General features: G+C 40.8%; 1 protein-coding gene across 9 annotated transcripts in view; it reads right to left on the minus strand.

Annotated features, from left to right (window-relative positions):
* The window catches only part of FER (FER tyrosine kinase), a 434,834-nt gene that overhangs the window by 32,260 nt on the left and 376,286 nt on the right, over positions 1-26,288 (minus strand). The gene's annotated exons all lie outside the window — the stretch shown is intronic.

Below are 26,288 nucleotides of genomic sequence, written 5' to 3' on the forward strand. Positions count from 1 at the left end.
CCCCCCCCCCAAAAAAAAAACAAACCAAAAAAGAAGTACAAATTTCAGACAAAAGTAAAACTAGCCTTATTGGCACTATTTGCAGACATGACTTTTTTTTTTTTTAAACATAGAAAATCTCAGCTTAGAGGAGAATACAGGCGCTAGCCTGTTTGACATGAAGTGTAGCAAATTCTTTCTAGATATGTCTCATGAGGCAAGGAAACTAAAGCAAAAATAGACTATTGGGACTTCATCAATAAAAACCTTCTGCACAGTGAAGGAAGTAATCAACAAAACTAAAAGGCAGTCTGCAGAATGGGAAAAGATATTTGCAAATGACTTAGCTGATAAAAGGTTAGTATCCAAGATCCATAAAGAACTTACATAACTCAATACCCAGAAAGTGAATAATCCAATTAAAAATGGGCAGAAGAGATGAATAGACATTTTTCCAACGAAGACATCCAGGTGGCCAACAGACATGAAAAGATGCTCAACATGACTCATCATCAGGGAAATGCAAATCAAAACTACAATAAGCTATCACCTCACATCTGTCAGAATGGCTAAAAACAGTAATTCAAGAAACAATAGGTGGTGGTGAGGACGTGGAGAAAGGGGAACCTCTTACACTCTTGGTGGAAAGGCAAACTGGTGCAGTCATTCTGGAAAACAGTGTGGAGGTTCCTCAAAAAAGTTAAAAATAGAACTACCTTATGAATCAGCAATGGCACTACTATTTACCCAAAGAATACAAAAATACTAAGTCAAAGGGATACATGTACCCCAATGTGTTTAGCAGTGTTATCTACAATAGCCAAATTACGGAAACAGCTCAGGTGACCACTGACTGCTGAATGGATAAGGAAGATGTGGCGTGTATATTACTTGGAATATTACTTGGTCATGAAAAGGAATGAAATCTTGCCATTTGCAACAACATGGATGGAGCTAGAGTGTATAACACTAAGTGAGGTAAGTCAGTCCGAGAAACACAAATACCATATGATTGCACTCATCTGAAATTTAAGAAACAAAAGAAATGAGCAAAGTAGGGGGGAAAAAAGAGGGAGGCAAAGCAAGGAACCAAATGTTAACTGTTAACAGAGAACAAACTGATGGTTACCAGAGAGGGGAGGTGGTGGGGGGGAATGGGTTGAATAGGTAGGTGCTTATCACTTATAGTGGAATCATTATATTGCATTAATGAAACTAACATTACACTGTATGGTAACTGGAATTTCAGTAAAAATTTTAAAAAAGAGAAAAAATGAGAAAATCGTAGGGAATTTACATACAAAGAACTAAAAGCAATGAATCTAGCAAGGTTGTAAGATAAAAGTCTAATATAAAAAAATTTTTGTATGCTAGCAGCCCAACAATTAGAAAATAAATTCCATTTATAGTATTGCCAATAAAACAAATACCTACAAGTAAATCTAGCAAAAGACAACCATTAAACTTAAAACTACAAAACCTGACTGAGAAAAAATAGTGAATAAACAAATGGAAAGACATTCATTCCATGCTCATTGAGTAGAAAACTCAATACTGTTAAAATGGCCATTTCCCCCCAAATCTGTAAATTTAATGGACTCCCAACCATTGGTCTAGCAGTTTAGTAAAATTAGAAAAGATCTAGTAAAATTAGACAAGCTGCTTTCAAAATGACTATGGCAATGCAAAGATCGTAAAATGATCAAGATAATTTCTTTAAAGTACAGAGTTGAAGAGCTTACCTAAACTGTAAATCTTAATTTAAAGCTACTGTTATCAACATAGTTCATTAAATACAAAGAGATATGATAGTTCAATGGAACAGAGTAGAAGGTCCAGAAATACATCCGCAAATGTAGGGTCAACTCTTTTTTTTTTAATTCAAAAATTTATTTTAATTTTTTAAAAAATTTAAAAATATTTTAGAGAAGGAGTGGGGGGAGAGGCAGAGGGAGAAAAATCTTCACGCGGACCGGTGAGCGGGGAGCCAGATGAGGGGCTCGATCTCAGTGCCCTGAGATCATGACTTGAGCTGAGATCAAAACTTGGCCGCACCACGAGCTGAGTCACGCAGGTGCCCCAGTGTCAGCTCGTTTTTGACAGGAGTCCAGTGGTGCCACAGTACACATCTCCGATTCCTGCTGCGCTGCGGGTGCTTCTTGGGGCCACGTGCCATTACTCCCGGTAGGAACGAGCCTTTCTTCACTGCACCACCTTAGCGGTTCAGTCGGCGTCAGTCAACACCTGTGCTTCACAACCACACACACTTCTGGTGTCACAACCATCCTCCCTGCACCACCAGCTTACGGGGTTCCTTCTCTGCAGTGAGGATTACAGCCTTGGGACCCATCAATCCAAAACCAATTGAGAGGTACCTCCGATTCGATGTAAATACCGTTCCGTAACATTTACCGAAAACTCTTTTTGGGGTTGCAGGAAGTTCAAGTGGATGGAAATAGTATCTTTTGGGCATAGTCTATGAATTAAAAATGAAAGCTTAGGCCCTCAGGCAGTCAGCACACCCCGCACACTCGCTGCCTGCCCAGTGCCCGAGCAAGTCTAAAGGAGTCCGGAAAAGCAGATTGCTACCTCTGGCTGGGGCGCCAACCGTTTGTTTAGTTTGGGAGATAAGGAAGACGTACCCTATACCCCTTTCCTCCTCCCTCTCCATTCCTTTCCTTCTTCAGCTGGGGCAGCCCAGCCCGGAGCCCGGGGGCAGAGGAGCCCCTCCGTGCATGCAGCCACTGGAGGAGAGGCCTAGGGCCGCAGTGTTCCCCATGCAGGTTCCGCATGACCTCGCCTGGCCCTGCCGTGGCGCTAGGGGAGCCTTCCTTAGGTCTGCTGAGTAACTTACCTCGCTGGTTCAGGTTCGGAGCTCAGCCTCGGGGTGTGAACTGGAGGAGGGGTCTTACCGAGGCGTACAGACATGAGTCACGGATCCCAGGGGGCTGCAGAGCCTTAGAGGAGACCGGGCTGCGGCAGGTGGAGGCTGTGAGGTGCTCTCCCCGGCTGTCTGGAAGGCCCAAGAGCAGGCGTCTTGCCTGGGGACACGGTGCCCCTCGGAGCAAAGGCCTCGGAGCAAAGGCCTCGGGATACCAGGAGCGGCTGGAGGCCAGGCCTGCGCTGTCCTGGATGCCTGACCCTAGACCTCACTTCCCTGCCTGAGGCTCGGATTACACAAGATCAGGGCTCACCCTTCACATGTGGAAGAAGTTAGAGAAATACTGGGGTGTGTGCCTTTGTTTTAGTTTTTTTTTTTTTTTTAAATACAAAATCTATTCCCACTGGGTCTGGATAATATGGAGTCACAAATAACTGGCAACATTTCGGAGGAGAAAACCTCTTTAAGGCAGCCCTAAGTTTTCCTTATTCTGGCTTAAAACATGGCATAAAACCAAACTCAGTGTGGTGGTGGGGTGGGTAGTGAACGAAGCAGGTATTCGACGCAATCGAATCATGTACCACTTAACCCTGTCCCATTGCTGCACTGTGTGAACTCTGAAGAGCTAACGTTGTTACCTTTAAGAAGGGACACATCGAACTCCCTCCCCTCTCAAAAGAGGAAAAAGAAAAAACCCAAACAAAACAGAAACTGAGTAACAAGCATAGGAGAAGACCGAGAGACCTAGAGACTGGTTTCCTGAAAAAGCGAAAGGTCATCATCGGCTCTAAAACAGGAGATAGGAGCGTTTTGATGGGGAGGGAGCAGGAACGCCAGTTTCTGGGGGCAACATCTTGCGCCCAGCGGAACAGTCGACGACCCACCGGGTGTGCCAGCAAACTGAAGCTGGTCAAGGTGGAGGGTCTGGGGCGACAGTGGGGCCGGGGGACGGGGGGGTGGGGGGGGACCATTTCCTACTGGCCAATACCACAGCCGCTACTGGGCCGACAGCGATGGGATCAGTGATCCGCCAAAAAAGAGATGAGCAGCCAGATTTAAAATGGATAGATCTTTTAGAAAGGCACAGGTGAGCATGAAAACCTCCCCCCACGTAGTTACAAGCGCACCTTGACTACTGCACCCCGGTGTTCCGCGGCTCTTGCCTGCAAGTGCCGCATACCCCCCCCTTCCCCGCCACTCCAACTCCGGTGCTCGTGTCCTAAAGGAGAGCTCCCAAGGGAAGCTCCGGCTGCAAAACTGCGGAAATCAGTCCCATTACTGAACTGGGCTTTTTCTCTTCCCTGGAAAAACTGTTCAGTGTCACAGACTTCTGGGAGGTTGGAGACAGAAGTGTGGCTTCCGTGGGTGCGGGAACAGGCCAGCGGGCAGGACGCGGTGAGAGCCCCAGGTCTCCCTGTTCTCGAGCCCCCCTCCCCCGCTGCTGTCAGGGCGCAGAGTCCTCAGTATTGCAGGACCTTCATTTACTTAAAGCCACTGCTGAAATGCAGACAGGTGACCCGCGGGGAAGGGGGCACATAGTATCCCCGAGTCCTACTTGAGCATTAATGATTTGAACAGATAAATATGGATAAAGACATACAAAGCCTCAGGGGAAATGGGGATGAAAGGGCGGTTCTGTGAGCAGAGGGGGAAAGAGACAGGGGACCAGCATCGGGAACCCGCTAAAGACAGGCCCGGGCCCAGGCCCGGTGGGCTCCTGTGGGAAAGGTCAGGGAGTGGATGTTTAAAGGTGTGCTGTGGCACTGGGTGAGGGCCACAAGGCACAGGTGACTCCTCAAAAGTCTGTCTAGGGCAGGCTCTTGCGTATTTGTCCTAAAGCAGGTCACCTTCTTCCCGACTGCAGGGGAGACCATTGCTGGGGCTCAAACGCCTCAACCTGCTGGGGGAGTCATGCTTCACTGGGCGGCATCCTGTGAAGACACCGAGGCCTCTGGGGATTTCCTCTAATGAGGCTGCTGCCCAACGGCTGGGACACACAACGGCCGGGTCCCCGCCTGGCACAGCCGACCAAACGGGAACTATTTATGGAAGCTGCTGGAGGTCGTCTGCCTTTACTTACAATGGACGTGTTCAGCACCTGCAGACGTGCTTCCCTCTTCTGGCTCTCTGGTTTCCTTTCCTGGGGCCAGTCCCCCATAAGGGAATTCTGCAGGGTGACACGCACACACCCACTCCACATATTCTTTTTCCTTTTTTTAAATTTTTATTTATTTATTCGTGATAGAGACAGAGAGAGAGAGAGAGAGAGAGAGAGAGAAAGAGAGAGAGATAGGCAGAGGGAGAAGCAGGCTCCATGCAGGGAGCCCGATGCGGGACTCGATTCCGGGACTCCAGGATCTCACCCTGGACCAAAGGCAGGCGCCAAACCGCTGAGCCACCCAGGGATCCCCCATATTCTTGTGTTTAGCTTAGATGTCAAAGCCCTAGGTGGTTAGCTAAAGCAGAGGAAGTCCTACTAAATATGGATACTGACAACAAGTTCAGGGCCACACACGTGTAGTGATGACCCCTGCTTCAGTCCTACATTTACGTGGAGAACCCAACGGGAACGTTCTTTGTACGGTTTGTAGTTTGAGGAAATGAGTACTCTATTTGTAGAGTCAGGTATAAACTTCTCTCAGTCACTGCTCTCTGCTGTCAGCTCTCGGCCACATTGTGCAACGAGACATCAAACCTCTAGAGACTAGCTGAGGGTACACAATTTCAATAAGTCATGATCTAATGTTAAATCTCTTAAGAAATTAAAAAAAAACAAAAACAAAAACAAACCCATCTGATCCAGGAGAATAGGGGAACAGGGGGAGGACAAATTAAAAAATATTGACGGAAAGTAAATGCCTAAATCTGTTTAGTCCAAAGAAATATACCAAATCCCAACAGGTGATTCAGCAACAAAACTGAAACTTCTCTCAAGCTCGCACATCTGGGGCCACTAGCCGTCTGAAGCTGCAGTAAGATGCATTGTAAGGACTGGGGCTCTGACGTTAGCCTCAGTCCTGACACCAAGAGCCTCTGGTCCTGCAAGACTTCTGGAAGGGAGATTTTTAAAATACCTACCTCTCCCACTAGGAGAGTACGAGAAATAAAAATGGATGCTTGAAAAAAAAATGGATGCTTGAGTCACAAATGATGTAACTTAAAATATTACATTTGGAAAAAAAAATATTACATTTGGAATGTGATAGGTTCCTCTGAGCACAAGGGAGAAAAAAGCGACAAAACCACTCCTTACCAAATAGCCATCATGGTAACAGCTGTCATTTACCGAGGGCCTTATACGTGTCAGGTACTGGTTTAAATGTTTTCCATGTAACCCATTTTCCATCAGTACTCAACGGTCTGCATACTAATCTGAACATTAAAATCTCAGATTTTTCCAGAAGAAGTCATGCACACAGTGGGTATAATATGAATTTTATGATTTCTTTGTACCATATCCACCCTGATCTAAGACTGTATGTTTTATAATGGCTGACAGAGGAAATCCAACGTTATAGTAAGCTACTAAGTACTCAATAACGTTCTGAAATGAATTTATATCTTATTAATCACAATAGTAAAAATAGTACTGCATATACATACACACATACATACACGCACGCGCGCGCACACACACACACACACACACACACGATATTATTCTCTCTCAAATGCTTGATGCGCACTTGCAACACCTGCAATACCTTGGAGGAACCGGGGGTCCATGGTCCGCCGGTTGACCGCCACCATATAGGTCAGTTCTAACATCCTATTATACTCCAGGTTAAAGGCATTGTCTTCCTGTCACCAGCTGGATGGAACTAGCCACTAGTGGTGCTAGATGGTCCTGCTAAAGAGTTTTCCACATTTCCAGGGCAACAACAAGTGTTAACAGCTGATGAATGGAAGTCAAGGCTGGAGGGTAAGCTACAAGAGCGCCACTCCGTGTACCCAACGGTCCCACCTGCCCCAGGACCGAAGAATCATAGTACAGGCGTCCTTCTGCCTGACTCTGCTGAGTAACTGTGGGTGCAAACCAGATAATGCACTTCCCAGTGCTGTAAAAATTAATATTATCTATTAAGCACTTATTAGATATTAGACACCTGTTATCCCTAACCCGAATTTGAGGGTACATGAGCCCTATTTGAGTGTAGCTATCTACTATGCAGATAAAGATTTGTGTGTTTATGAGATTAAGGAATCTGCCCAAGAACACAGCGATATTAAGTGACTGAGTACAGAATCTCTCTTACTCCAGGGCCCATGTTTAGTGTTTTACAAAGCTGAGTGTTCCTTTGGTCTCTTTGAAATATTAATTTTATCATGACAAAGGTAATCTTCTGCACTACCTTATGACATGGGTGTCTGGCATCCTGTCCCTGGGAAGTGATTTCTTTGTCATTTAAGTTTCGTGGAACAGATTCCCTGACTCAATACTTAGGCTCTAGAATATAAAATATGTTGAGAGGACTAAAATATGCATTATTTTTCTATCCTGTATTAAGGCACATAACAATGCCTCCACAATCTTTTCGTTATAGCTCATACTTTCATGATGTGATATACATACAATCGGGCCCAAATTAAGATATAAAAGACGCATAAAGGAGCAGAGTGACTGTGTAATCTGTGATGCTCACGGTGCCATAATGAACCTTGGGATCATTTACATTTTTACAGTCTGCAAAATGTTCAGCTGCTGATGAACAAACACACTCTAATTATGGTGGAAGGCACCTAGATTTAGATACTGAATGATCAGCTGTGGTTAACTGTTTGCAGGATCGTCGTCTCTACACCATGGAGGGCACCAACTCTGCACTTTGCTGAGAGGGTCGGCGGTGGATGACCTCCATGCAATGCCCCACTGACCAACCCCTTCTCTCCCTCAACGGTCAGAGCTACTGGCCAGCTGGCACTTTGCCTCTGGTTTGGAGATCCCTAATAGACTCTCAGGCTGTATGCCTGAGGCAGGGAGATGGCCTCATCCAGTGTACCACCACAGAAAGTGTCCTTAGCATAGACTGAGCCCCTATAGACAGAGGGGAAACGTCCAGTCCTATTTTTTGTGTCACCAGTATCCTGTTAATGGAGAAGACTTTGCAGTATTTACAGGAGCTCAAGAGGAATAATGCCTCTGGTGTGCCTCAACTGTTCTTTCCTTGCCTCCCATTTACATTCTTTTAAATGAAATTTTCATCATTCCCATTTCAATTTCTAATGTTGTTTTCTGTGTTTATGAACCGATATCCCAGGTGACTTTATAATAAATTTCCCTTCAGTTCTATGATTGCTTTCAGTGTATGAAATCCAAATAGGAGGTTCTAAGTTACGAATACAGGTCTATTTTGTAATAATTCATTTTTATCTTGAAAGAAATATCTGAAATTCAATTTCTTTTCTGTCTCTCTATATTTTCTTTCCATAGTCAGGAGAGCTTGCTTTAACTTCGTTCAATTTTAATTCTGCACTCTGTTTGATAATCCAATGCTATAAAAATAAAGTCTTAGGTTTTGATTTCATAGAGGTAGCTGTTTTTCTCTTCTTGTAATTCTACAAAAGTTTAAAAATATTCATCCCCGTCCTTCCATAATTAGTTGTTATTCACTCTGTGATTCTTTGATGTAGTCACACAAATTCTGTATTTTGCATTCATGAAGGATTACTTGTCTGAGCAAATATTAGCTTTGCATATACATGTGTCCTTTTGGTCTCTTAATGAAATTTTCTTTGGCCCATTTGCGGACCAGTGACATAAAACAAAAGTGCCTGAAAGATTCAAGGTGGACAAAGTAATTTATATAAATGTAAAACCTGCTCACGAAAAATTCCAAAAAATTCTAGCAAATTTTATAGTGATCTCCAAACTACCAGAGAAAAAAATGTGACAGGCTTAATGGCATTCTGTGAGTGTGCAGCAATAGCAGCACATCAAAGTGAGTATCACAGTATCCTGATGAAATTACACATGGAATAATTACCTGTGTGGGAACTTAATTAGGGCACAGGGTTTTAAAATTCCATGAAATACCAAATTGTCATTTTAGTGCCATCAACTGAATCTGAGCTGATATTAAGTAATAGACGGACCTTTTAGATTATTCAAATTATTTTTAGAGCCAAGTAATTAGGGCTACATTCGACTACTACATTGTAATATTTCCTTATTACAACCTTGTTATTTTGGCACAAATAGTCATTCTGTTGAGTACATGCTACAAGATAATATATACTTAGATAATATATACAATACTACATTGTAATATTTCCTTATTAATGTATAAGATAATATATACTTAGATAATATATACAATACTACATTGTAATATTTCCTTATTACAACCTTGTTATTTTGGCACAAATAGTCATTCTGTTGAGTACATGCTACAAGATAATATATAATTTAGACCATGAGGCCCACCACCTTTGATAACAATGATGGTGGAAAAAGGAAATGAAAGTATTTCTGGCTATTTGATCTAGGAACTGATTAAGGAAACACTACTAAGGATTCTCGGGTGCCGCTTGACATATGCACAATCAACCTTCCTTTCTTCCTTCTTCCCTCCCTTCCAGGCTCCATGCCCAGTGTGGAGTCCAACATGGGGCTTGAAATCATGACCCTGCGGTCAAGACCTGAACTGGGATCAAGAGTTGGATACTTAACTGAGCCACAATCTTATAATTACAGAATCTAGCTACTACTACTATCAATGTATGTACACATTGACCCATTTGGCTATCATTGGTTCAACTTTCCTTTATCAACTTTCCTGGTATCACTAGATACCAGGGCCTTTGCTATGTGCTACAAATAAAGATAAGCCAACTCCTGTCCTTAAGAAGTTCAATTTTATAAAAAGAGATAGCTATGTAAGCACATAAACTATAGTATTGGAAATGACAAGTGTGAGGGGTAGGAGTAAGCTCTCACAGACAGGCCTGGTATGAAAAATATGACCGTATTATTTTGTACTTCTCCACCCTGTGTCTAGGCTAACTTGCCACTTGGACAAGCAGAATTTGGCAGAAGTAATGTAATGTCATCAAGTTCTGGAGTGTAGGCCTCCAGGGACTTTCAGCTTCTCCTTTCGTCTTCCTGGAACACTCCTGATACCACGTAGAGAAGCCTGAGTGAGAAGCCATGTGTGTGGGGGCAGAGGGAAGCTTACACTCCACTGGGAGGCTCCAGCCATGTGAGTAAGACTCAACTAAACTCTGTGGGCCTGGTCAAGCTACTGGATGTCTGAAGCCACATAAGCGACCCCAAGGGAGAATAGCAGAGAGCTGTCTGGCTGAGCCCAGGCCGAATGATGACCCTCAGTGTATTTGGGGTGGTATTTTATGAAGCACTAGATTTAGTAACAGTGAGAACGACAGTTCAACAGCAAGGATCGGTAGGACGGAGTTGGAGGTAAGAGACCAAGGAAAACCATCACTGTTCATAAAGGGCACCTTCTTTCTCATCCATCCCTAATAGAAAACTGTGGCAGGGCGTTTTTACCAATGATCTCTCCTGGTTTAGCTTCTGATCTTCAGCTTTGAACTTGCTTTCTCTCTAGTATCTAGTTTTTTATAAGCTGAGTTTGCCCTCTCTCAAGCTTTTCTGAACTTGTGATTTCTAGGCTATTGACTGCTATGTCTTCTAAATTCTGCTTCTTGGGATATCTCTGTGTCCAGCCAATGCCATTCCCACAGGGATCTACCTGACTCCAAGCTTTTGGACTACCAAGTCTCACCTGATATGAAAAGAAGAATAAATGTTAAACAACTGGCATATGGAAGCTAGTTGATTTAGTGGTAAACTTGCCTTGGATGCTTTGAGGGAATTTTGATATCAGATTAGAACAAATACAGTAAGTGACATGGATATTGATGACTCAGAGTCATTAATAATGGTTAGTTATTGTGGGGTATATTTGGTATCACCAAGCAGAAAAATGCGGTAGACAGCTTATGATTTCCATTATAAAGATTTAAAATTGAGGGAGAGAAGGCCTAGGGCTAAATTGATTTGATTCCTTTAAAAAAAAAATCTATTTAGCACTTGCTTTTTGCCAGGCACTGTTCTAGGCAAAGCAGTGACAAAACAGACAAGAATTCATGTCCCTGAGATGGGGGTGGGGGGTGGGGGTATGTTCATTCCTCTGGTATGAACTAATTAAATGATGCATTATCACATAGGACACATGGAAATAATTACTCAAAGACATATTCCATATAATGTAAAATGGGGATCCATCAAAGGGGGAAGGAGTGGGGAGAAAAGAAATACATGACACATTATATCTAAATAACTGTTGATTCTTTCTGTTAAAAGAAAATGAAGACAAAAATCTAGATGGCTTCAAGCTGGCTTGTGGCAGGGAGGAAGCAGAGGGGTATAAAGAAAAATAGGCTCGAGTCCTCATGCTGCCGACACTAGAAGAGATCAGGATTAGGGTGCTAACACACAAAAAAGTGGGTGTGGTACTTCCCATTATAATGCGGGGAAGAAGGGCATCAATTGGAATAAAAAGAACCTACTCTATAGGCCTAAAAGTAGAACTTACCAAAAAAAGATACATGTCAATGATCCTAAATGAAAATGCAGCAAACAGTGAGAACAACGGGCCATTTAGATACACTATGTGTTAAGGGCAAGAACAAAAGCAGCACAATTCCACCCAGACACAGAACCAATCAGAGGAGGGTAATGTATAAAACATGTCATAGACAGGGAGTCAGTAATACCAGCAGAAACTGAGGGAGACGGCAGCAGGAAGTATCACACAGGGGCCAGAGGACCTGTTTTCTACACAAACAGCAACTCAGCAAACACTAACAAAGGAAAACGGAGGCCACCTTTGAGTGTTTTCATAATACCATCGCTAATGGAAGAGAGGGTCATTCAGATTCGATCCATGTGGAAATAATGAGAGTCATTATGGAATCCCACACTATAGCCATGTGTGGTCTGATTATTAAACAGGCAGTGATGTCATTTTGTGTAGTTGTGCCAGCTTCACAGCTTGGCATGTTGAAGGCAAGGGTGATGGGGGCCTCTGGGGACACCTCACTGGGAGCAAATGTGTTTTTGAGAAAGAAGGGGTGAGTCTTCTCTAGGGCCTCTCCAGCTGTAACCTCAGAACCAATGATTTCTGTAAAGCTAGTTTAGGTTTTCCGCAATTTAGTTATTTTGGTGACTGGTTCTATTAATACAACCGGCAACACAACCATTATGCAGATAAGGAATTGGCTTTATTTTCTGGATGTTTCTATAGACCATTATATTAACTATAAACAGACATGTAAATCTCATCAAACTGTCATATGTTAAATAATGAAGTTATTGTCTAAAACCTTATCAGGCACTCTGTCTATTCTAAAAAAGTTTTCTTCGTATTCTGGATCCTATTTATGTCATATTAGCAGAGAATATACTAAGCAGTAATGTTTTAAAATGAATGTTCAGTATCTTCTTTAAAATACAGTTGAATTCTGGGGCACCTAGGTGGTTTATTGGGTTAAGTGTCTGACTCTCGATTTCAACTCAGCTCATGATGTCAGGGTTGTGAGATCAAGCCCTTGCATGGGGCTCTGCTCTGGGCATGGAGCCTACTTAAGATTCTCTCTCTCCCTCTGTCCATTCCCTCCCCTCCAAAAAATGCTTTAAAAAAAAAAAGTTGAATTGTTTGCATAAAAGTAATTCTTATTTGATCATAGTGGAAGAGCAGCTCCTCATTTTTATTACCAGCATCTAACTTTTTTCCTCTACAAATGGTCTCAGCAAAGTTCTTTCCAACAATAACAACAAAGAATTCCACTCAAGCTGAACTAATAAGTGGTTCAGGAAGATGCTTTATGAAAATAGAAAAGTCCTCCTGTTTCAAAAGATAAATGGCAGAAAGATTAAGGCCCAAACTCAAGAAGGGATCATCATTTATTAAAAACGCAAAAAGCATCTACTGCGCGTAGTAAAATGCTAATAGCATTCATGAGAGTGATAGTGGATGAACATTTTAGTTGACAGCGTGATTATGAGTAAGAAAAAGAGACAATGCTGAAGAAAGTGGATCTAAATTCAATAGCAAATGAGGCAGAATGTCCATCCACAGGAATTTTTAGGATGTTAGCATGTAGATGGAGGACAGAACTGCCTCCTCTGGGAATGTTAAAGAAAGGATAAGATCATGGATTCAGCAAACATTTTCTGGACACCAAAGTTGTGGCAAACATTGACAGTGTTAAAAAAAAGACCGTGTTCCTGTCCTTAAGGAGTTTATACTGTGGTGGTAAAAAGCGATCTTGCAGGAGAGATAATGGGGGTCTGCAGAGGGCATGATGGGCACTGGAGGAAGTAGATGGGGAAAGATGATCAGAAATGCTTCATGCTTGGGTTCCATGCTGAGTGTGGTGCCTACTTAAAGAAAAGAAATGCTTCATGCTTAAGGAGAACGTTGCTAAATAATAACACATTTGCTAGGGCAGTTATCTAGACAAGGAGACTGTGTTTGACATGACCTACTGGGGGGGGGGGGGCGGGGGGACGACTCTCAATCTTATCATTACATCATTATGTACTAAATAACGCTTCTGGAGTTATCAAATTAAAATGACACAATTTTCTAAACATTCACACTAAGTTCTGGTCAAATTTTAATGTTTGTTGTTTCAAAGCCTTATGCATGTCTGAACATATTTCACCAGGCCAAAAAAATTTGCCATTTTTTCCTACAGAATGGTATGAAAAAGTTATGTATATTGACACCCAAGGAAATACTATGAGAAATGTTACAGAAAAACAAAAGGAAAAGAAAAAGACAATTAAAAGGGGATTCCCAATGTCTTTTGACTTCCAGGAAGAGAGGGGATAGGACTGGAAATGGGAGTCCCCAGAAGAGGAACTGAATATATTCTTAATAGAAGGTGCAAAATCAGAAATAAGGCAGGTCAGTAAGCAAAGAACCAAGTCAAAAGGGGGTTCAAATCAGCAAGGACAAGAGGTAGGCACTGTGTAGGTCTGAGATCTGGAAGCTAGAACTAAGCAGTAAAATTTTAGAAACAGGGCAGCCCCAGTGGCTTAGCAGTTTAGTGCTGCCTTCAGCCTGGGGTGATCCTGGAGACCCGGGATTGAGTCCCACGTCAGGCTCCCTGCATGGAGCCTGCTTCTCCCTCTGCCTCTCTCTCTCTCTTTCTATCTATCTATCTATCTATCTATCTATCTATCTATCTAATCTATCTCATGAATAAATGAATAAAATCTTAAAAAAATAAAATTTTAGAAACAAAAGCATAGAAGAAAATCTTCATGACCTTGGGTATGAAGGAGTTCTTAGATATGCTAACAAAAGCATGATCCATAAAAGAAAAAATTGATAACTTTAGACTTCGTTAGAATTAAAAACTTCTCTTGAGAAGAATAAAAAAAGAACAAGCTACAGATTGAGAGAAAATATTTGCAAAATATCTGATACAGGACTTGTATTAAAAATGTAACAAATGAGGGTGGCTCAGTGGTTGAGTGTCTGCCTTCTGCTCAGGATCAAGTCCCACATCGGGCTCCCTGCAGGGAGCCTGCTTCTTTTGCCTGTGTCTCTGCCTCTCTCATGAATGAATACATAAATCAAATCTTTAAAAACAACAGCAACAACAACAACAAATGCTTACATCTAAATAACAAGACAATAGCGTGATTAACAAAAAATGGGGAAGAGATTTGAAGACTTTACAGAAAGATGACATGAATGGCAAGCAAGCATATGAAAAGAGAAGCTCACATCATTAGTTGTTAGGAAAACAGAATAAAAACCACAACAAGATACCATGACATTCCCCAGAATAACTAAAAACAGACTAATAGTAAGTGTTGCTTAATTGTATGGAAAAGCTGCAACTCCCATACATTATTGGTAGGCATGCAAAATGGAATAGCCACTTAGAAAACAAATTCGTAGTTTCCCGTAACATTAAATTTAATTTTTTCCATGCAACCCACCCATTCAACTTTTAGGTGTTTACCCAAAAAAACCTCCCCGAAAACATATACAAAGACTTACATATGAATATTCATAGCAACTTTGGTTATGATAGTCCCAAACTGGAAGTAATCCATATGTTCGTCAACCGGTGACCAGAAAAACAAACTATGGTATAAAATGGAATGCCATGCAGAATTTAAAAGGTAAGATTAGGCAACACGGATGGATCTATAAAGCACTTATATTTTCAGTGCAAAAAATCAAAAGATTATATACTGAATAGTTCCAAGTAAATGAAATTTTAGAAAAGGCTAATCTACAGTGAGAAGAAATGGATTAGTGCCCCGCCCCAAGGGTAGGAGAAGGGGACTAAATACACAGCAACACAAGGAACTTCCTGGGGTGCTGGAAGCGTGCTGCTGGTTATATGATTATACGCATTTGGTAAAACTCATCAAACTGTACCCTTAAAATTGGCACCTTTTATTACATTTAAGTTATACTACAATAAAGATAGAGTATATAAGGCACCCTAAGAGCCTTAAAATATGTCTCATCATTATAAAGTTAATGGTATTATTACGTACAAAAACTTGGGTGAATGTGATAATATGAGTTGACATGGAATTTCCAAATAATTTAAGGATCAAGCAAATAATTTATTGTCAAATTTTAAGTTAAACTAAGCAAATAAGTAAGTACATTAAAATATTGCCTCTCTTTAATATATGAAAATGCTTCTGAGGATTCATATTCTGCTCTATTATCTTGGTGAGATTTTTGTCCAGCCATTTTCACAGGATCAGCACCCGCCATGATGAGCATTTGTTAGAAGAAGGGAAGTTTGAAAAAAAAAAAAAAAAAAAAAAAAAAGAAGAAGGGAAGTTTGGACAGAAGTATGCACATTAAAAGTATGTGGCTTTCTCCGATACTGAAGAGCTAACTGATCTATATGATGCTTACATTTTCTTTTGTAGCCTTTTTTTGTAAAACAAACTAAAATTCAGTAAACCATTTTTGTATTACTTTCAGGATATTATCCTATTAAAAACTGTGTTTACATTAATAACCAAATAAAGTCCCTTTATTTTCCTTTAAGTGCTTATAATGTCTCTTACAAAAGAAACTAAGAACTTGAACTCTTGTAACTTAGAGATCGAGTTATACTAATTAATTTTATATAATTTATCATTTTTTTTTTAGTTCATTTTTTTAAAAGATACTAATGGTACAAAAATACCTTGAGAGCAAGGTAGTCCTGAGATAGTATGTACCTTTCTAGATCACTAGAAACATTTAATAAATTATTTCAAGATTTTCATGGCCTCAAAATTAGAAATAGTTTAAAAATATTAATGACAAAAGCACCCCTATATTTAGTGCAGCATTATTTATAATTGCCAAGATATGGAAGCAGCACAAATGTCCAACCACAGATGAACAGAAAAAGAAGAATGGGATGTTAGTCATAAAAAAATAATGAAACCTTGTCATTTGCAACAACATGGAGAGTTCTAGAGGGTATAATCCTAAGTGAAATAAGTCAGTCAGAGAAAGAAAAATACCATAGGACTTCATTCATATATGGAATTTGTGAAAACAAATGAACAAAGGAAAAAAAGAGACAAACCCAAATTCTTACATATAAGGAAGAGGTGGTTGCCAGACGGGAGGTGGGTGAGGGGATGGGTGAAATAGGTGGGGAGGGGTTAAGAGTCCACCTACTGTGATGAGCACTGAGAAATGCACAGAATTGTCGATCACTCTATTGCACACCTGAAACTAACATGACATTGTATGTTGACTACACTGGAATTAAAATTAAGATGTAAATTAAAAATTACTTATTAAGCACATAATATGTAAAAAAAAAATCCTACCTATAGAAACTATTAGAACAGAACAATTAAATAGTGAACCTTTTATAAAAAATGATGCTGGAACAGAATACGGTCACAGCATCAATGTCACCCTTTGCATTATGCAACTGGTCCTGTTTTTCCTATTTTTAACCTTACACATTCCCCCCTTGCTCTTGGTCTCTGCATTTGGTGTTTATGTGTGACAAACCCTCTAAAGCCTTTACGTGCACCTCAAAGAGACAGGATTTGAGAAAGGTCATTATGCTCAGAGCGGCAAGAACAAAAATAATACACCGCACCGAGGTTTTGTCACAACCCTCCCACGTGCTGCATTCACTGCTCTATGAGATTCCCCAGAGAAAGTTCGGATATGTGAAGTCGGTGTTTAGCTTAAATTCAGAACCCAGACTGAAAAATTCTCACTGTGTTTTACCAAGTCACACAATTGGTCTGGTCTCAAAAGTCTGTCTCCATCTACGACCGAGACAGGGGACTCGGCGCTCATGAAGTGAGACTCAGGCCAGCTCACGTGGTGTCGCTCAAGGGCTGCCAAGTCACATTTACTTTTCGTTTTAAAACGAGGCAATATAAACTTTAAGGCAATAGAAAACAGACTGAGAGGAGAAGGTGGTTTGAATAAATTTTGATACATTTCAGTAAATTAAGGATTTTTGAAAAATTAACTTACATGGTACAGAGAACTGAAATTTAACAGTTCTGGGTAGGAATACATGAGGTTAGGGAAGGTGTCTATGTGACGGGCTGCTATACTGCACAGAAGATTTGACCCCAAGCTTCCAGAATAGGATTTTTCTTCTTATGGAACATTTACATGGACAATTTGCAATCACATATATGATATTCCTTCAAGGAAAGCTATTAAGATACCACCACAGAAAGGAAATGAGACAAAACCTGGTCTGCATTTGGCAGCCAGCAGGGCTTCCTGGTGGACAGGATGCCTCCCGACTCCCTCCCTCCTGCTTGTCATTTGATCCATCACCATTTCTTCCCATGTGGTCTGAAGACAAAATCTGTATCACTAAGTCTAGAATCTGCCTGAATCCCTAAGAGCTGGCTGTAGAGCTTCACAGCCTAGCTCTGAATTTTAGGGGGAGAAACCTCTACGGGACACCTTACTTCTGTTGTATGACATCTTAAAATAGTAAGCATGAATGGCAGTCCAATTTATCACAGAATATTTGTTTGATCTGAGACAGAAAGATGCCTCGGGTTCATTTTCTTTCCTCTCAGCCGAGGCTCTTACAATATTCAAGTTGGGACAAAGAGAGAAATGCAGTCCTTTTCTTCGTCACGTTAATAACCACCACTAGGAAAACAGAATTTCAATAGGCAGGTAAATTAAAACTAGTCAATGGCCTGTTATCGGTGCAGATGATCTGCTCTGTAGGTTATTGCAGTCACATTCTGTTTTTGTGCAGAGCCAGTGTGAGAGGCTTGGGGAGGGTGGGCTGAGACTATTCACAGACTCGAGTCCGTGACTCCGCATTCATAATTTGACCTTCAAGTGTCACTGAAGTACGTTTCACAGCTAAAGTGCTTTCTTTTGGCACCTAAGTCACAATCCTGGAATCTCATTTTGGGAAACAGGATTCTTTTGAAGCTGTTTATAGGATTCCTCTATTGCTGTGTCCCACACTCGACATTTACATGCTTTTTGACAATGATTGTTCTATGGTCTTAGAAATGAACATTTCTAGTTTTCTTGACTATACGTATTGTCTCCCCAGTAAGATTTTAGTCTCTTTAAAGAAAAGAATGATTCTACTTTTCATTCCCATTAAGCGTTCTTTGGTTCATTGATTCATTCCACAAATAGGGGGATCTCTATTCATAGTCCCAGTTGGTCACTTTGGGTGTTGCAGCACATCACTAATATATGTCAGGTGGTAGAGCGTGGTGTGGGGTTACAAGAACAGAACAAAAATAGGTCATGGTGGCAGACAGACAGTAAAGATTATTTCTGATTGGTGGATGGTGGGGCAATGGAAGAAGAAATAATAACTTGGGCCCCTTGAAGAAAGAGTAGGGTTTTAAAAACTCTTTTAAAAGTTGAAAATAGCATCTATTGTTTTGTTTCCTACTGGAAAAGTATCTAGTTTACTGCTAGGAAAAAAAAAAAAGAAAAAGCAAACTGAAAAATAAAGACTAAGTAGGGGAAAAAAGAGCAGCTGTTATCTGACCGGCCAGAGAGAATGACTGCTCACGTCATGTCGAGTATACCCTAAGCCGTTTATTCTGCGGTCATTTTTGAAAATGCACTTAAACTATATTGCAACCTGTTTGTTTTACCTATCACGTTACATGATCTTTCTGTAAGAATTATCCACCCCGGACTTAACATTACTTGAATGACAACATTATTTTGAATGACTTTTCATTACATAGATGTGTCCCCCCCCCCCCCCATGAATTTTAGCTGTTCAGGTTGGGTAGGATCTTAACCAGGAAAGATACAGAGAAGGGAGGGAGAAGGAAACAAAGTTCATTCTGAGCGGAGGGTACAACCTGGGCAGAGGGATGAGAGGGAAGAGCACAGCGGGCTCAGAGAATGGCAAGTACTCTGGGTTTTGGGGATCATCAGTGGGCCCTATGCCCATGAAGACTGGATTTGGGGTCCAAGTGTCATCACACAGCCATGTTGAGCGACTGAGGATTTCTTGAGAGAGATATTATGAATACAGCTGGGATTTAGAAGATTATCCAGGGAAAGGTAAGCAGCTGATAGAAGAAAAGGAATTAGAGACCATAATTGTAGGATATTGGTGTTCTTAAGGGAGGCATTCCCCCTGCCATCATTTTTCTAATTCAGTTGCTTTTCATAGAGTCCTCAGCTGCTTCTCCACGTGTAATGCAGGCTATTTTTTTCAATAAGCAGTTTGTTCTCCTTACTCAGATCTTCCTTCCCTTCTTCGTCTAGCTAAGTCCTACACATTTCTTCAAAATCTAAGTCAAGAATCATTACCTCTGGAAAGTCCTTGCTCTGGTTACGTACCACAACACAGGTCAGCATGTGTTTCAATGAATGGTAATCACAGACTGACTGGGTCTTAAGTGTCAGCTCCATGCAGAACCTCTCACTAGAGTCTGGCACCTCAACACCCAGGTCCATGGGACACAGTACTTCTCGTACGTGTTTGCTAAATAAATGCCTCAGTGTCCCCCAGCCCCCAGTGTTTAAATGTGACTTATACTGGAGAGCTACATTTATAGTAGAGAAGGCCTGAGCAGGCAAACTAAGATTTACAATTTAGAAATAATAAAATGCCAGAAAAATTGAGAATCCTGAAGGAAAACAAGTCAATTATTTTTTGGAAGCTTATTCTCACAACAGGAAATCTATCAAAGTTAACAGCACTGCAGCCCAGAGGCAGACTCATTAGGGAATTGCTTGAAATGCTCAATATCGGAACAAGAGCATCAGAGCTCGTTGCCGGTGATCAAATAAAACCAGTAGCCATGTACACTCCAGCAAGAGGGTCCAACAAGAAGATAGATGGTCTGAAAAAATTATAGTCCAGGCACGGCAGATCAAGGGGGATGGAATTTAGAATGGTAGAGACTTTACAGCCTTCCCCTACTCTGATCACAGCAGCAAATTGCATTTTAAAGGGTTTTCAGAGAAATAGTCACGAAGAAAATCCGTGTAACGCTGAACTGCCAGCAGATTTTAAGACACAAGTGTCTCTGAGAAGCTACTATGGATTTAATTCAATTTAATTGTGTGTATATTTTTGATTTATTGAAAAACAGTAACTCCACAGGCTTGACTGGCTTGCGGCGATAGCGGGAGGTGCCCGGGGTTCCATCACGATGTCGCCGGTACGAAATCCACATGGCTTAGCAGTTTTCCAAAAAACACTCTGATATTTCTGGCTTAAATGGCCTATAAGACACAACTGGCTGGGTCTCATTTCAGTTTATTTATCAAACTTTATCACGTTTGTCTCTCTTCTCTTCTCTACTGACTTTTCCCATTAGCATCTGAACACAAAACCTTGCCCTTGGCCTTCTGGCGGCTTCCCATTTCTCCTCTGTGTCTCTACTCCTTCGGCTCCTTTCTTGGCACTACAATACGATTTTACCTGTCACTTTTTGAGAAGTGCTCTTGTCTCCTACGGCTAGATGCTTTGCACACTTTTGCACATAGCAGATCCCTGGCCTCTTAATGCTTGGCACGTCTACTGGCACTTGACATTACTGATTGCTGCCTCCCTGAAATTCTTCCTTTAGCTTCTAGGATACCAGACCACCTTCAACTACACTCTCTTGGTCTCTTTTGCCCGTGAAATCTTGAAAACATCAGTGTTCCCTAATCCTGAAAACACCAATGCTCCCTAAGAGAGTCCCTAAGACTCTCTTCTCAGTCTACAGGCTCTCTCTGGATGCTCTCATCCCCTCCAATGGCTCTACCTGTCATCTACAAGCTCATGACTCCTAAATCCTTCTATTATAGATCCCTTCTTTGTTCCGGCGCTCACCTCTACGCCGCTAGACATCTCCACTGTACCACCCTACAGCAACCTGAAATTTACCATGACTCTACCTGGCCCCCCCAGTGGTCCCTCAACAAAGAAGGATACCACCGTCCACTCAGTTGCTCAAGTCACAGTCGGGAGTGTTGTGTGCATATTTGCACCCCCTTTCCACCCTTACATTCTATCAAAGACAAAACCCTGTCCATTTTACCCGCTTCAGATTGTTTAAATTCATCAACGGCTGTCTGTTCACAGTGCAATTCCTTTATTTCAGCCCACCATCACCACTTGCCTGCCAGCTTGCTTGGTATTAGGCTCCTTTAGCCTATTCTGTACACTGCAGAGACAGTGGTGTTTCTACAAGGCAAATCGAATCATCTCACGACGTTATTTCATGAGTCCAAATCCTCTCAAAACAAAGCCTAAATCTCTTAAAATAGCTTACAAGGATTTTCATGATTTGGCACTAGTTTATTTTTCCATTCATATTTTAAAAAAATGTTTTCCCACTTCTTACTCATTAAAAACCCACTTAACTATTAATTAAAACCCTTTCCCGCTTCTCATCCCCAGAGGTATCATGAGAAACCTCATCAAATACCTTGGAGAAATCTAGTTGTAACAACAGTGTCCCTAATCTACCAGCATACACACGCTCAAAGAAACAGAAAGAAGTGTTTTATGAGTTCATGCCAGCTCCTGTTGACATCTCTTTACCTTCTATGGATTCATCCATTTGATAATCCATTTGAGAATTTTGTAAGAGCATCATCAAGCTCACTGGTATGAAGGTTTCCAAATATGTTTTTCATTCTTGTGAAAAACGAAGACCATCTTTGCAGACCCCAGTGCTTTAGTTCTTCTTCTATTCACCAGGGATCTTTGGGTCACCATAAGCCGTTTGATGCTCTCAGTAGTAGGTTTTGTTTGCCTCGGAGGCTTCAATCAGCTAAGCCAGGAAACCCATCCCAGGCAGTTACACTTTCCTCATCACTTGTGAATGGCAAGGACCTCTTAGCAAGGTCCGTCCTCCTTTTTTGTTTTCTCCCGACCATCCCTGCCACTTGCTAAAATGATCACCTTTTCCAAGTACTGGCTCTTTTCTTCCTAATCTGAACACCACTTTCTATCAAAAAACATACCCATCTCCATTTTTGACGACTCTTGCTATTTGTCAATAGCCTTCGCTCATTTTAATTTGTAACCTGCTGATGCTATTCTCACTGAATTTCTCACTAGAGAGTATCCTTAGCAGTAACACGAGTTACCTAAGTCACATCAGTATCTGGTTTGTTTATTATTGAAAATGTGACTGTACTTCTTAGCCTCCTTACCGTGAGGTGGATCATGTAACATGGGGATGTGTGACATGTGTCACTTTGGTGTCAAGGGAGTGAAAAGCTCCTATACAGCTGTCTCTCTCCTTGCCAAGGCAATTCCATGTACTGAGATCTAAGACTCATGAGACCACCCTGGATCCCCAAGTCGCTGTGTAGAAGGGATCTGCTCTGTAGAGTTACAGGACTACTTGCAGGTTCTCCACTAGCAAGGAATCCAGTTTATATATTAAGCCACTGAGATGTAGTATTTATTTGTGATTGCGGCATATAGCTCAACCTTTCCTGGCTAATACAGGATCTTTCACTATTATTTCAAAATTTCAGCTTTATTTTATTTATTTTTAAACTGAGAGTCCCCCCCCCCCTTTTTTTTTAAAGATTTATTTATTAGTGAGAGACATAGAGACAGAGAGAGGCAGAGACACAGGCAGAGGGAGAAGCAGGCTCCATGCAGGGAGCCCGACGTGGGACTTGATCCAGACCCTGGGATCACACGCCCTGAGCCAAAGGCAGATGCTCAACCACTGAGCCACCCAGGCGTCTCTCAAAATTTCAGTTTTAAAGGTCTCCCATTCTAATGGAATTTTTTCCTCCTTTAAGATTTTAGGATGCTACAGTAGGTTGAATAATTAGCCATCCTCTGTCCTAACCCTCCCAACCTTGGAATATGTTACCTCGCATGGCAAAAGGAGCTTGGGATTTTGAGATGGGACAATGTCCTGGATTACCTGGGCAGGCCCAATGTAACCACAAGCATCCTTATAGGAAGGCGGCGATAGAGTCAGTTGGAAGAAGGAAATGTGACAATGAAAGCAGAGGTTGGAGTAATAATGCTTTTGAGTATAGAGCAGGAGGCCGTGGGCCAAGGAGGACAGGTAGTCTCTAGAAGCTGGCAAAGGCAAAGAAACAGATACCACCCTGGAGTATTCCAGAAGGAATGTGGTCCTGCTAACATCTTGATGTTAGTCTTGTGAGACTTATTCTGAACTTCTGACCATAGGACTGTTAAGAGAATAAATTTGTACTGGGTTAAGCCACTAGATTTCAACTTTGAGGTGAAATAATACAGGAGAATAAATTTGTACTGGGTTAAGCCACTAGATTTCAACTTTGAGGTGAAATAATACAGGAATGATGACACAGATGTCAAACACTACCTTGAAACATCTTGAAAATGACTTCCTAAAGTCTGAGGAAAACATCTAAAAACTATGTCTTAAACTATATTCCTCTTTTCCTTATCTAAATGCTGATTGTTAAGGGCTACTGGACAAAGGTTTCTTCTTAAACTCACTGATTTTACCATTTTCATCTTAGAGGCATGCATTTTGCTGCTTCTTTATCTGCCATAAAAAGATTTCTTTCCTACTTCCACTTCTGAATTATTTATTCTATGCTCCCTCAATAAACTAGAACACAGAGATCAATTCATCAAGCACTTCACCTTCTACACTGTGAAGTTCACCTTGCATTTAATATTCCCAGCGCTGGGGATATCCTCCAGCAAGAAGATACACATGGTACAATCTCTGAAGGATTGTTCCCATTCCTTCAGTTTTCATACTGCTGGGCAAAGCTCATAAATGTTATAGATATTCCTGACACCTGATGAAAGATGCATAATGGCAAAATAACCGTTACATCTGTTTTCTCGTTCCAATTGGGAGACTTCTCAGAATTAAACTCTTACACACAGGCGGGTCCATCCTTCTGGCAGTCTGTGATTTTTGCACTTTCCCCCAACAATGTGTCATTATTAATTGTGCTCTTGTTGGTTTCTGCAAACCTAGATACACTTATATATAAGACAATGACTAGAAAAAACATCTACTGGAATCTCTAAGAAACTTCAACAGAAAAGGATCCTTCCCTGCTACTCGACTCTTTCTGCGGCTTCCAGGCAAACTGTCCATAACATTTTGGAGCCAATACCTTAATTTTTGAAGTGAGAAAACAGGCTTCAAAGTGGCTTTTCTAAGATGAGAGATAGAATCTTGCTAATGATTAAAAATAAGGACTCTGGGATCTGGGTTCGAATTCAGATTCTGTCCCTTGAACCACGAGAGACCCCTAACTCTGGAAAACCAACAAAGGGTTGTGGAAGGGGAGGTGGATGGGGGGTTGGGGTGACTGGGTGACGGGCACTGAGGAGGGCACTTGATGGGATGAGCACTGGGTGTTATACTATATGTTGGAAAACTGAATTTAAATGCAAAAAATTAAAAATTAAAAAATAAAAACAAAATCTGTCACTTAATGCCTACCTGTATACCCATGGGCCTTATTTTCCTTGTCTGTAAAATTGGGAAATTAATATTACCCACCTCACCTTAAGTAAGATTTAAAACAGACCCTGGCAGATAGAAAGCACTACATATATGTTTAAGTTTATTTTGTTACGTAATAAGTTTGTGATGGAGTCTGTGTTAGAAGCGAAACTGGTACTCTTTCCACTACCCTATTCTGGGTCCTTAAAGCCAGATGATATACTTGACTTGGTAGGATGTTTCATTACTAAAAATGCAACCATAAGCCAAACTAAAAAAATGTTAGCATGTTTTTATTGTTTTGGTAAAATACTACCATATTTTTGATAAAGAATATAAGCAATGATATAAAACTAAAAAATATATATATTACCTGAAATCCTCTCACTTACATCTCCCTATGTATAAATGGACACAGAAAACATTCCTATATCATTGGATAAGTAATTTTATTAATCATATTGTAATACTTTTTTTTTTGTAATGCTACTTTTTAATGGAAACCCAAATAGATATTTGAATTGATTTTTTTTTCTCTGAAGTTCTGTTTAATAGTTCACTAGGGAAATAGCACCAACACAATATAATAGAATTTTATCTGCTTCATTAGGTCATGAAAAAGGCATCATGCTCAACTCCACTTTGTCTGGATAGTTAACAAATTCTAACTCTAAAGAATATATCATTTGAGTTTGGCTATGTACACATATAAAGCTATGCTACCTTCTTCCTATATTTTTGTTTTTCTTTTTAATGTACACTATTAATCCATTATTAATTTGTTTATTTTAACAGAACATAAAGGGTCTGACGGCTCAACACTATAGAATAAAATCTGAAAACTATACATTTTAGTGGTTTAATGTACAATTCTGTTTCATTAAAATTACAACAAATTGGGTAGTAAATAAAGCTCGTTTCATACTTCTCTCCTTGACCCAGTTCTACAAGTCCACTGGAAGGGCTGTGCTTTCCTGAACATGCTAATTAAATAGAAAATGTAGCCATAAGTACAAGATAGGCATACATATGCTAATAATTTCACAGTGAGCTTATTTTATAAATGCTTAGAATTCAATATATGTTATTTTGTTTTATTTAGTTTATACACACATAAATCAGAGACATATAGACCTTCTGCCAGCAATCATAATTCAATCCTTTTTCCAGAGGATTGCATTTATACTAAACCTAACATTTATATTTATTAATGATTCATATTCCATTTCTCAGGGCTTTACAGTATTGGCACCACCTTTAGCCTTATGGTGCCTTTGTGAAAATTTGGGTGGAACTCTGGGTTGATCATAGGCTACATTTAGTTTCTGTGCACTCCTAGTATACACACTGATGATGCCACCTGTATAAACTGTGTAACTATATTTAGGACTTTGTCTGGTAGGTTAAAACACAGAAGTGGGACAAAAAAAAAATGTAGACCATATTAAGTGGAAGAAGGAGACGATGATAAAGCAGATTTATTATATTCAGGCACTC

Source organism: Vulpes vulpes, chromosome 14 (genome assembly GCF_048418805.1).
Source record: "Vulpes vulpes isolate BD-2025 chromosome 14, VulVul3, whole genome shotgun sequence".
NCBI lineage: Eukaryota > Metazoa > Chordata > Mammalia > Carnivora > Canidae > Vulpes > Vulpes vulpes.